Here is a 13,368-nt window from a genome sequence, read left to right as displayed (position 1 = left end):
CACTCTGCCACCATCCAGTCTTTGAGGATAAAGGTACTGAATTTTAAGTAATTCTTTCAATACCGCCTTTTCAGTACATGTTTAATAGTACATGTCCTTTCACCAAAGAACACAGATGGTACAATGCAGTCTTAATCAGATTTCACATTCAATGCAATTAGTTAACATTGCAAATGTGAAATCTACAATAGAGCATTAAAAAATAACTTTAAGTCTATCAAGTCATTTCAATTTGTTAGGTCTTTGAGGATTGCAGTGTGCATATAACAACTCAAGATAACACGATTTTGAATTCATATTTAAAACATGTCATTAGTTAAAATTGTTTCTGATTTGTGGGTTCAGAAGCATTATTTCTCAAATTTTCCACACTTGAAAATATGAATCCATATGCAAATCTTACCATCTCTGACAGAATACCTAATTCCAGAATGGGAGAAGACTTAGTCTATTAATTTCGTTTATCTAGTTTATGAATTAAAACACAGCTGCAGACACATCTAACAGGCACCTGATAACATAACTAGGCTTTTTTTTCATTAAAGATAATTTGGGACGTTGGTGGGTAGCATTGGAGAATTTAGGAATATGATTGGTATCTGTCACACTCTTTTGCCTTAACCAAATAATTAAAAATAGGATGTGAATGCAGAGTATATTTCAGCTGGCATGTCAACTCCAATTGGCTAACAGTGGTAATCTGGGTTTCTGTGTTTAAAATATCTCCGTCCTAGTAGAAAGGGTTTTGTACAAAGTGTATGTCAGGGGTGGGGGTGGGTCAGTTTATTTTTGAGTTCCATGTATTTAAGAATGCCCAAATACACACTCATAAAATTTGATTGAACCAAGGTATATACATTCTGATGGTTGATTTTTATTTTTCAAGTTGACTGATCATGGAATACCAAGACAGTTGGTTAATCATTATTCCAGTAGTTTGAGTCACAGTGTTTTTGTTTGAGATTAACAATTATATTGGTGGACTTGAGAGGGGAGCAGGTTGACCTCCATAAGTTTGTGGACCTCATCTACTCAGTGGAAGACTGAATAGAACAACAAAAACAAAAATGGATCCTCCTCCAAAGACTGTTCTGTAGCAGTCTTTGAACTTTATCTGTAACATCAGCCATCCTGGGACTCCTGCACCCAATCGAATTTAAGGCCTCCATAATCACATGAAATAATATCTTATAGTAAATCCCTTCCTCCCTCCCTCTCTCTCTATTATATTATTTATAATATATATTATGCTTATGTATGCATTTGTGCATATATACAAATGCATACATGTTCTTATTCTGTTTTTCTGAAGAATCTAACTAATGCACATGTTAATCTCACAATGAAAAATATTTAAGCTCAGAAAAGACTAATTTTTTGATTTAAAGTATAAAGGATGAAAGCTAATCTATACAGCAGTACTGAATGTTGTATGCATACAAATACAAAGAAGACTTGCAGAAAACAGTGAATATTAGTAGTGGTCATTTATGGATGTTAGAATTATTGGATAATTTTCTTTTATTTTTAGTTATTCAGATTTCTAAATTCTCTATAATGACTATACATTGCTTCTTAATCTGTAGGAAAATGTTAAAAATATAAGCAACTTAAAAGACAAGAATTATGGCTAAACTTTTGCTGCATCCCATACCTGTTTTCAAGAATAGTCCACTTTACATGTTTGTAGCCATTCCTTTTATAGTGATTTGTTTCCAGGGGACTAGCATCCCAAAACTCCAGCTCTTGCTATTGTGTAGAATATAAGACACATGCACACAAATCAGAGGGAAGAAATTCGTATTTCCTACTGTGTCGTTATTTACTGTTTTCATTACAGAACAGTGGGACATAGTTTACTATAGACTTGAATAGACATTGCTTCCTAAACCTGCTTTTTTACATTTTGTTTATTGTTAAATTAACACAATTTACCAGAAGATTAACTTAATGTGTGCACGTCTATGAATATACACATCTATAAATATTTTATGTTTTTTTTCCCTTTTGTTTCTTCTCAGCCACAGTGGTGACACTCTGTCTCCTTGATGTCTAAATCTGAGTTAAAGGACTGTATGTGATGATGTCTGCTTTCAGAAGTCCAGCACAAACTTATCAATTGTTGAGTACTTTTGTCAGTTTCTTCATATTTGCAAAGTAATGAGCCAAGGAGTCATTTTTTTCTTCCTCCTTTCACTTCTAATTTTGATTCTTTGGAAATCTAGTTTCTAATACCTGAGTCATTTGTTGATTGACTAACTTTCTCAGCCTTACAGGGGTTTCATTAGTATTAAGCAATTAGTAGAACAAATCATTAAAAGAATTTGATACTGGTGCACTAATCAACACATGTGTATCCCTTCCCCCTTTCTCTCAGATAAAGACTCTAATTTCTTTTTATTCTATTTTTGAGTGACTTTTTTGTCTCCCTGTTTGAAACCTCTTTTTCTTTTTCTTTTCTTTTCTCCCTCTGTGATCTCCTTCACACACTGCCTCCTCTTTCATTTCCCTTTCTATGCTCTGCATGCAGATTAGAGAAAGTATACAAAATGACCTGGACATCGTCAGAACCAGCCTTGGCCCTGGGTCATCACCATGCATAAACTACAGACATGCCTCATGTATAACAATTGCAATTGGAGGCTGAGCTCCTTAAGTGAGAGATGAAAAGCTTAGTTGGAGGAAGTTTAAGGCAGGAGTTTAGGAACTTTAGCCTTCTGGGTGAATACTGATGTTACTAAAAATTACCTGTATGGTAAAGGTTGAGTTCTCCAACCTTTCTATACCTCAGTTCCTTTACATGTAAAATAAGAATGGTAACAGTCTGAATAAAGAAAAATTTAAATGAGTGAATATATGTGATCAAATCAAATAAAATTAATGTTTCTGTGGGTCAAAACCTGTATTAACCATTTCAACAGTTTTAGCCTAATATGAAACTCTTAAAAGGATGTATAATCCCAATCACTTAATGAATGTTAGTTATTCTTGTTCTATGATCATCACTGAAGAAACAACGACAGAAAAATTAAAATGTTTCTTGTATGGTATTGATGATACCTTAATGGATCCAAGGACTTGGACAGATGTGTGCAGGCTATTGATTAGTGACCTGTCACCCATGTCTGTATTGTGATTCCTGGTACCTGTGAATGGTCTCTCATTTTGAAAAAGAGTCTTCATAGATGTGATTAAAGTTAGGAATCTTTAAATGGGGAGATCATTGTGTGTTATTGAGCACACTCTAAATCTAAGGACAGGTGTCCTTGTAAGAGGACAGAGGGAAGAGAGGAGAAAATGTGGTGATGGGAGCAGAGATTGAAATGGAAGGCCACAACATTGCTTCTGCCAAAAGTCAGGAAAAATTGAAAAAAAAGGACAAGGAACAGATTCTTCCAGAGTTTCCAGAGGATCCCAGCCCTGCTGGCTCCTTGCCTTTGGCCAACTGATGCTGGTTTTGTACTCTTGCTTCCAGAATGGTAAGAGTATAAATCTCTGTTTCTTTAAGTGACCCTGTCTGTGATAGTCTATTACAGTGGCCCAAAAAGTGATTCAGGGTCCAACTAAATTCTGTGATCAGAGTCAAACAATCCAGAGAGATGCATTCCTAATCCGAAGTTCTTATCCTTTGGAACCAATGAGAGCTCAGTTTCAAATTCAAGAATCCCACTGGCTTCTTCAGGAGACCTTCAGGGAAGCTTGTATGGTTGAAATAGGCATTTCCCCAAATGCCTGCAAGTTGATGATATGTGGTTCCTCTCACCTGCAAAAAGCAAACAAACAAGCCAAACCAAATTCAAAGATAGCTCTCAAAACACCCCTCATCTTCTGTTTCCACTGAAAGTCATGTCCAGACACACAGTCCTACCCAGTTGTCTCCTCCATTACAAACCAGTTATTACTAATGGATTCATAGGAAAGAGTGAGTTTAGATCTGTACCAGCTTAGCTTGATTCTTCTAATTGTTGTTCAAGCTTGTAACACCTGAAAACTTTCCTTTTTCACCATCAAAAGACCTAAAAACATGTGTCAGGTGTCTGAACCCACATGTCAGGACTGACCTTTTAACCAGATGCCCCTCCTCTTCCTTCTTTTTTGCTCTTCTACTTAAATAAAGCATGAATTAACATTTTCCCTGATATTTAATAAATGTGAAAATGTTTTCAATTCCTCCAAAATAGTTTAAAAATAAATGGGTATTTTGATAATTAATGGTCCAAATGCTGGTGGAGAGAATTGTTTCCTCGCCATAATGCAAAGCCTGTTACCTTCCTTGTTTTGTGCCATCTTCTGTGTATATTCTGCCACTACCATGGTGGAAATTCCCTTGATCACATTGACCTCTACTGGATGGAGTGACACACCACCCTAGCATAGCCAGGAAACTTCATCACATTGTCTAACATTCCAGTCTAAACCACCTTTGAAAGCAAATGGTCAGAAGAAAGTGTGATGAAGAAGGAAGGGAGGCAAGCCAGGAAAACAAGTAGAGGGAGTAAAGAACAAAATAAAAAACAAGCAAAAAACAAACAAAAAATGGGAAAATGTAAGAGGGAAAGGGTTGCAAATGTAGAGGGAGTTGCATAACTCATCACTCACTAGAGGTATCTATCTAGCCACAAGCAGACACAAGTGATTTTGATGGTTACCTAACTCATTTGATCATTAATTGGAAATAATCATGATTTTTCCTTTTACTTGCTTGAATTATTCAGCTCCAATACCTCCACTTATCAAATACATGGCACCCATTAAGTATCCACTGAGCAAGTCTCATTTTCACTTTGAGCTCTGCAGAGTGAGACTAGAGGAGCCAGCAATGTAGAGCCAATAATCTTGGCAGGGTGAGATGCACCCTAGACTTGGGCTTAATGACTTACCTCAGATATTTGATGAAGGATCTGAGAACTGCACTGTGGAAAAACGAAGAATATTGTTCAAATGTATCAAGTCCTTGCCCACACCCCCTTTTTTTTTTTTTGCACAGTATGCACTGGGAAACTTGGAACTTACCTTCCCTTTTTCCAGTCAGTTCTGTTTTCATGGCAAAAGTTCCCTCTCCCAATTTCTCAGTTTGATGGGATTCTTGGTGCTATGCAGAACCAGCTCCACATTTAAGGAAAGCAGCAATTGTGCTGGCAGTCTGTTCCCCTGCCCCATAGAAGCAAGGCTTTCTGTATTCACTTTCTTTGCTGTCTGAAGAACTCATTCAATAGTGCACTTTCTCAGGCTTACTGTAAAAAAAATAAATAAATAAAACAACCTATAAAACCAAAGCCCCTTTATCACACAATTGCACACTTTCTTTTGTCTTTCTCCCTTTCTACTCTTTGCTGTTTTTTCCCCACCTCAGCATTCTACCTGTGAGAAAGGTGTGCTCCATAATGCAGCTTGACTTAAATTATGACCCTGCTGCACTATTTCTTTGAGCTGCTATTTTCCCTGCCTGTTCCAGCCACTGTGCACAATTGCTACAGCTCAATTATTAAAGAGATGCTAAAAATAGCTCAGTGTAAGGCTGTCGACAAAGAAAAATCATTCAAACACAGCAAGAGACAAAACCAGGGCAGCAAGCTCTCACTGTTATTAGATCCTTAATTCTCTCCCCCTTTCCCTTTATGCTTTTCTTTTCTTTCTTTCAGCAATAATAAAGTAATAGGCAGCTTAAAAGTTCCCCTTTTCTTAACCCACAGGAATTTGCATAAGCTGATGACTGCTTTGCCAATCACAAGGACTCCTTATTACAAAAGCAGTCTTGCCTTAGGAGCCATGGTGTGGCTGCATGCGGAGGAATTTACAAATGACTCTTTTTCCTTTCAGATGGTGTATGAGCCCTGGTCATTGAGATGCACCAGTCTTCCATGTTCCCCTCCTGAGATGGATCCCTCTGAGCTGTTGAAATCAGCTTTTCTCTTGAGGTTCATTCAGAAAAAATGTTTTTTAAATAGTAGAAATTTTTTAAAATAGCTCCAAGTTTAGAATGTTGTAGACTCTTATTTCTCCCCGCTATACCCAATATACTGTGGCACTCCCTGACACAAATATCCCTTGGAAGTTTATTTTTCCTATGAATATGTTTTTTAAAAATGTTAACTGAATGTATTCCTTTTCTCATAGAAAAGAGAGGGACATTATAATATGACCAATCTTAGGAAATTGTAAAATCCTCTATGCTCAGTTCAACTATCTGAAACTAAGGATGTGATATCAATTTTTCAGGGGCATTGTGTTCACGTAATAAAAAGAAAAGAAAGAAAGAAAGAACAAATGAAAGAAAGAAAAGGGAGAGAGGAAGGAAAGGGAGGAGAGGAAGGAAAAAGAGAAAGGATGGAAAGAGATAAAGGAAGGAAAGAGAGAAGGAAGGAGGGAGGAAAGAAAGGAGAAGGGAGAGAAGAGGGGCTAATGCTGAAGAGAGGGAGGAAAGAGGTGGAAGGAAAGAAATTAAAACAACAATTGTGAACATTTCTGAGAATGGAATATAAATGTGTTTCTTAGTAGAAATGGCCAAAATCCAGGCCAAAATGAAGGAAAAGCACTAACACATGGTAACATTTTGAAAAGTTCAAGTTGTTTTTCTCCAAGAATCTAGGCAGGAAACACACACACATACACTCATACAACATCTTTTTTTTTTTTTTTAATATTTATTGACCTAATGTCCACAATAAAAAGTAAATTGTGCATGACTGAGTTTTATGCAACACTAAGTACTAGTCAAAAAAAGAGAAAATTTCTGAGTTCTAAGGGAAAAATGCATGTGTTAATAAGTTACTGTTTTATGCCAAGAGAAAAAAAAATCATTCATAGATATCCAGGAATTCAGATGATTTACCACCCTTGTTCCTCTCTTAAAAGCATTACCTGAAGAAATATAGCAGCCAATTGGACTAAATAAAAGTGAACATGTCACAAATGAGGAAAACATAGCTTTGGACAAAAAAATGTATTATGGAAAACCAAATCTATAAATGTTGAATGCATATTTTACTATTTATTAATAATGTATGAGGCAATATAAATACTAGAAATAACTTCTGAAGGAGGACAAATATGAAAAGAAAAATGAGAAACACCTTTTGTGAAAACCTACATTCTTACAAGAAAAGTAGGAAATTAGCAAAGGCAGTATAATGTAATATTTAAAGATCAATTACTGCTTATACTTATGGAAATACATAACTATGTGGAAGGTTTTTCTTTAATACTTAGATAACTAATATGAAGACAAAAATAACATTAATAATTGACAAGTCAGTGGAGAAGAGAGTGATAAGCAATGGGGAAAATGTAAGCATCTTAAAAGCAGAGAGACATGAGGAATGCAAAAACCAGAAGCATAAATAGCAAAAGTGAAAAGTAAAAGCCTGCATAGCAAAGGATACAATCCAACAATGAAAAGTCAGCTTATGAATTGGGAGAAAATATTTGCCAACCGTATTTTTGAGAAAATGTTAATATTCAAATTATATAAAGAAGTCACACAGCACAAAATCAAAATTTAAAAAATCTTTTTAAATGGGCAAAGATTTTGAATAAACACTTCTCCAATGAAGACATAAAAAATGGTTAATAGGAGGGGCTGATGCTGTAGTCCAGTGGTAGAGTGCGTACCTATCATGCAAAAGGACCTAGGTTCAATCTTACCTCACTAAAAAATAACAACAAAAAGGTTAATAGATAAATGAGAGGCTATTAAATATCACTAATTATTAGGAAAATGAAAATCAAACATCAATAAGGTAGCAACTCCACCTGTTAGGATTATCTTCAATGAGAAGAAATAACAGGTATTGGTGAAGGTATGGAATAAGAGAACACTTGGTATAATATGGATAGAAGCAGAGACTGGTATAAAAACTCTGGGAAACAGTATGACAGTTACTAAATTAACTGAAAATAGAACAACCACATGATCCAACTTTCTGCCTTCTGGGTATGAAATACTACCTCATATTATCTCACAAAGGCATCTGTATGCCCATGGTCATTGCAGCATTATTCATAATAGCCAAGATAGAGAATCAACCAAATTATCCTTCAATGAAAGAATGGATAAAGAAATTGTGTGATATATAAATACACACACACCGAAATATTTAGTTTTAAAAAAACAAAATGTTCATTCAAAACCATATGAAAAAATCTAAAGGATGCTTTATTAAATGAAATAAACCAGATACAAAGAAAAATATTGTATGAACTCACTTGTATGTGGAATCTTTTTTTTTTTAAGTTGAATGTGGAGAAGCAGAGATTAAAACAGTGGTATAGGGTAGGATATAGAAAGATACAGGTGAGAGACAATACATAATTATAGTTATGTAGGATGAAAAAGTCTAAGATATCTAATGGAAAATAGGAGGCCTGTAGCAAATAATAATGTACTAGTAATTTGCCAGTAAGAGGATTTTAGACACTATTACCATGAGGGAGGGAGGGAGAGGGAAAGAGGAAGGAAAGGGCTGACAAGTAATGTATATATGTATACCAACATAAGTATAACAAAGCATTATGATATACAGCTTAAATTATACAAAAAACAAGATCATACCTATTGGTTATCACAATATTTGGGTTTGAGCATGAGTTCTAGATTAAAAACAAAAGATTCATATATTTGATTTAAAAACTCTTAATATCTTCCATATATAAAGATTTAGCTAAAATGACATGGTGCAAAAGAGTTGGAAAATCAAAAGAGTAAAAAATACAGAATGGGCAAATGGTAGGTAGAATTTCATTTCTTCTCACCTACTCTTAGTACAAAACTGTGGATAAAGCCCAAGCCGGCTGGTTTCATGACCCATGGAAGATTGGACCTTTTTGGATGAGGTTGGAGTAGAATGTAGCTGATCTATGCTTGGGTGAACTGGAGAGTTGAGGAAGCAATCAGGACTCAAAGGGGTAGAGTTGCAGAAAGTAATGGGGGCACAGTAAATTAAGCCCAACTTTATGCAGAGCACTTTTCCCTTCAGGGAATTAACCCCTTCTTGGTAAATGGAGAAAGGCTGAGAAGTTGAAGAGAGGGCTAAAAGTCAAAGAAGCCCAAAGATCCTTCAGCAATTCTATACAACTAGGAAGCAAAATTCCAGTATCCCAGAAAAAAAGGGGAGTGTTGAGATAGTGACCGAAATTTAACCCTAGGGTGATAGGTGTAGAACCTGTTCAGACAAAATGGTTGAAAGAAAAACCAAATCCCAGCAGCCTTGTAGTGCCGAGAAAAGAAAACAGAAACAAAAACAAAAACAAACAGCAAAAAACATGGAGCTCAGTTCCCAAAAAGGAGTAGGAGCCCTGATAAACTTGCCAACTTTCATTTGGGATTCTTGGGGGGATAAGTGATCAACTCAGGTGGATTGAGTCTTATTAGTAATTCAGGGTAATTTGCTCTCATGAGGGGAATGCTCTCTGCAGGATGGACTGTCATTCAGAACCTCCATATCTGTTCATTCAAATATCCAGCATTCAGGAAAAAATTAAGCATGTTAGTGTCTTAAGCTGAAATACCATGATTTTAATCCCAAATTTATTCTTCCTATAGTTGACCTGTTGCAGGTAATAGCCCCCCACTACCTACCAAGATGCTAATCAGGGACCTGATGGTGAGTGTAGTTTCTTCTCCCTTTCTATTCATTGTCCAAATCCATTAGCAAATCCCATAGATTTTATTCAACATAACATCTTCTCCATGCTTTGCTGCTTTCCACTGCTGCTAGTCTGGTAAAGCCTCATTTCTTATTCAGACTGGTGTTTTCCAAAAAAAATGTACTATCAATCTCATATGTATTTTTAAATTTTCTACTAGCCAATATTGGACTATAATGTAATATGTAACATAATATTGCCAAAATATTTTCATTTTAGCATGTAATCAATATTTTTAAATGTTAATGTGTTGTCTTTAAAATCTAGTGTGTTTTCTACCTAAATTCAATTTGATTATTAAAATTTCATCAGTAAGCCCTGTGCCAGTGGCCCACTCCTGTAATCCTGAGATTGGGAGGTTTGTAGTTCAAAGCCAGCCAGGGCAAATAGCTCATGAAACCTCATCTCCAAACTAACCAAAGCAAAATGGGCTGGAGGTGTGGCTCAAGTGTTACAGTACCTGCTTTGCAAGCACAAAGCCCTGAGTTCAAAACCAAATCCCACCAAAAAAATTTAAAAATGTTAAAAATAATTTCATCAGCAGCATATTTTATAGCTTATAAAATTTTTAGTTGAAAAGTAGACTTATAAATTCATGTTTTTCCAAGCATACTAAAATATGCTTGGAAAAGTTTTGTAAAATTTGAACTATATGCTCCAAATTAATTTCCTTTTAGTATTTGCATCCACGATGATAAAATCTGTTCATGGATTTTAAAAGCTTTAATTTGACTAAAAAGTAAAAAACACAAGTTTCCAAAACTTTCCAAGTCAGTTTGAAAAAACTCAGTTTTAGTAACATCAAATTAAAAAGTGACTATAGTATTATCAATAATAATAAAACTTTTTCATCATTCTTTTACCTCTTTACAATTAATTTATATAATGATTTCAGTTATAATTAAAATCTTCTTTATATTAATTTAAGTTAGAAAAGTATAGAAAATTATTTTTATAGTATAAAAGTTTCAATTTCAAAAAATTTATATACCTTTACAGCCGGGTCTTATATAAGCAATTACTTTCTTTAGAGCTTTAAATTTAATTTGTATGCAACATGATATCAAAGAGAAAATAAATTGCACTGCTATTATTATCCTTGATATTTTGAATTATTCAAGTCTTCACTTATGTAAATAATTGAGATTATTGAATATGAATAAACAAACATACTTTTGTTTCATGAAAATACTGACTTGGCGTAAGCAGCACAATGAACCTGTAATCTCTCATGACTCAACAAGCATTAGCACAGAACATGATCGTTTTCTGTTTCTGTCAAAATTTCCAAAAACTGCTGATGAGTTATAAATTTGAGTATTTATACTAATCAATTCTAATGCCTATGTCTATTTTTTTTTCAGAGTCTGCTATCTGAATCAATTCTAATGCCTATGTCTATTATTTTTTTCAGAGTCTGCTATACAAAATTAAGCACAAACATTTTCATTCTGTAATAAACAAGCAAAACAAGATGATAGAAGAATCATCTAACTCTTTTAAATATACAACAAATCCAGAATTATGATCTAACATCGCTGTAGTTCTGTTGTCTTAATAGAAGCCATAGATACCTAAAAATCATTATTAGATGTAAAAGACCCAATAATATATATCACAAAGGTTACATATTTTAGGCTGTGAATTGATGCATTTCAAAAAAAAAAAAAATCCCAAATCTTAACTGCGTAGTGTCTCTTACATTGTGTGAATATCTAAACATAAAGAAAAATATGTTTTATCACTTTGAATCACTTGATTTTTAAAGGAAATTTTTAGAGTTTTTATTATGAAAAACCCCAAAATGCATAAAAATAAAATGGTATGAGTCTCCAAACCCCAACAACCACCAACTATATGGCAAATACTGCTTTCTCTCTGTATATATATTTGTTTTTAGACTTGTTACCAGTTTTTAAACAGTTTTTTAGTAGTATATATTGATTGTACAAAGGGCTTTCATGGACTAACTTAACATATTTAAGAAGTACGATGTGATGTTTTCATTGATATAAATGTTAAGTATTGATCAACACAGGGCAACTAGCATGTCCATAACCTTAGACTTTTAGCATTTCTTTATGGCAAGTATATTTAAATTCTCTTCTATTTAGAAATAACTAATGTATTATGAACTAATGTCACTCTGAACCACTTTTTTGGTTTGTTTCTATACAAGGTCTTCCTGTGTAGCCCAGGCTGACCTTGAACTTGTGATCCTCCTGACTTAGGCTGTTGAGTGCTAGGGTTACAGATATGTACCGCCAAACTCAGCTCCATTTGTGTTTTCATACTGTTAGAAAGATGTTATATTCTATGTACAATTGATTAATGGTTTAACCAAAGATCTTTAACTTTTTGTAAAAAAATTACATTTTGCAAAAATTTCTAACTGAATTCTATGACTAAGATCATATTTCATTTATTATGTATTGAAAATACTTTTTCTTTTCTTATAGCAATACCTTTCATAACTGACCAATGTTGCAATCTCAGATCCTCCTAAAATTCACCTGAAAATGTGGACACTTAATTCCAATTTTATTTAACCATTTATTCATTTATTTTTTGGCAGGACTAGAGTTTGAACTTAGGGCTTCACATTTAATTCTAATTCTAAGTGATTCATTTTGTCAGATCTATTTTTGCCTATTGAAGAAAACATTCACCATATATTTGCTGACTACATTCTTAATATTGTCTAATTATCTTCTTTAATTACTAAAATTAACTTTGCTCTTTAATTACTAAATGTAACTTTGCTTTGATGTAGAAAATTGCAATTTTTATTCATAATGAAGTTGTGACATGTCTTTCCAGTCTCTTTTTCACTTCACTCTTTTTCTGGTTGAGCTACTGCATTTCTACACAATTCTGAATCTGTAGTATGTCTTTGTTCTAAATTTCAAAATTTGTTCATATTTATTTTAAAATTATAAATATAATTTAATCATGTAATAATTAAAACAATATATATGTCAATTTGATTAAAATTACAGTTGAATAAGTATCACTATAACATATGTGATCTGAATAAAATATTAAATATTGCTTTACATAATGTTACACTGGAGCATAAGAAATAAACATTTGAATTGATTTAACTCATTGACACTGACTTAAGTGGACAGATGGTTGTGTGAAATTCTAGAAATAATGTATGTGTTTGACATACACATTACAATATAACAATAATATTTGGAACTGTTATGTGAAATGCAGTTCTGAGAATTAATAACGATTTTTTTAAGGGAAAATATTTTGCAGTACTCTTCTGGTTTAAATTAAAATGAAAGAAAAATAAACCAAGTATGTTTTCAGTCACATTACTGCCATTTACATGCTCAAGAGTCTCATATGTGATGGCCACCATATTGGGGCATGGTATTACTGTTATATAAATACATGACGACAATGATGTAAAAAAATAAATGAATGAATTGGTTTTAATCTACATTTTCTTTCTTCCTTCTCTCTAATTCTCCACAATGTGGGTCTTTAAAAGCAGTGATTTAAAAATGTAAAGGAAGGCATATTTCTCTGTTTTAAAATTCTCTATAGCTTACCAACAGTATTAGAAGTAAAACTCCAGTCTTACCATTGTTCCTCAGCCTGAAATGATGTAATTCTGCCTCCCTCTCCAACTACTGATGTTGAACATAAATGTAAGAACATATAATAACAGATGAATACTGCAAACAGAGAGATAGAAAAGAATAAAAA

General features: G+C 33.8%; 1 long non-coding RNA gene across 1 annotated transcript; it reads right to left on the bottom strand.

The window, feature by feature from the left end:
* Positions 1 to 3,531: 3,531 nt before the first annotated feature.
* LOC141423106 (uncharacterized) lies at positions 3,532 to 5,401 on the bottom strand. The gene is made up of 3 exons (XR_012447761.1): positions 5,014 to 5,401; positions 4,881 to 4,913; positions 3,532 to 3,763 (listed from the first exon to the last, which is right to left on the bottom strand). It is a non-coding gene; the product is annotated as an uncharacterized lncRNA (long non-coding RNA).
* Between the last annotated feature and the right edge of the window lie 7,967 nt (positions 5,402 to 13,368).

This window comes from Castor canadensis, chromosome 5 (assembly GCF_047511655.1).
Source record: "Castor canadensis chromosome 5, mCasCan1.hap1v2, whole genome shotgun sequence".
Taxonomy (NCBI): Eukaryota; Metazoa; Chordata; class Mammalia; order Rodentia; family Castoridae; genus Castor; species Castor canadensis.
Note: the sequence above shows the minus strand (reverse complement) of the source record. Positions and strands in the feature narration are given on the sequence as shown.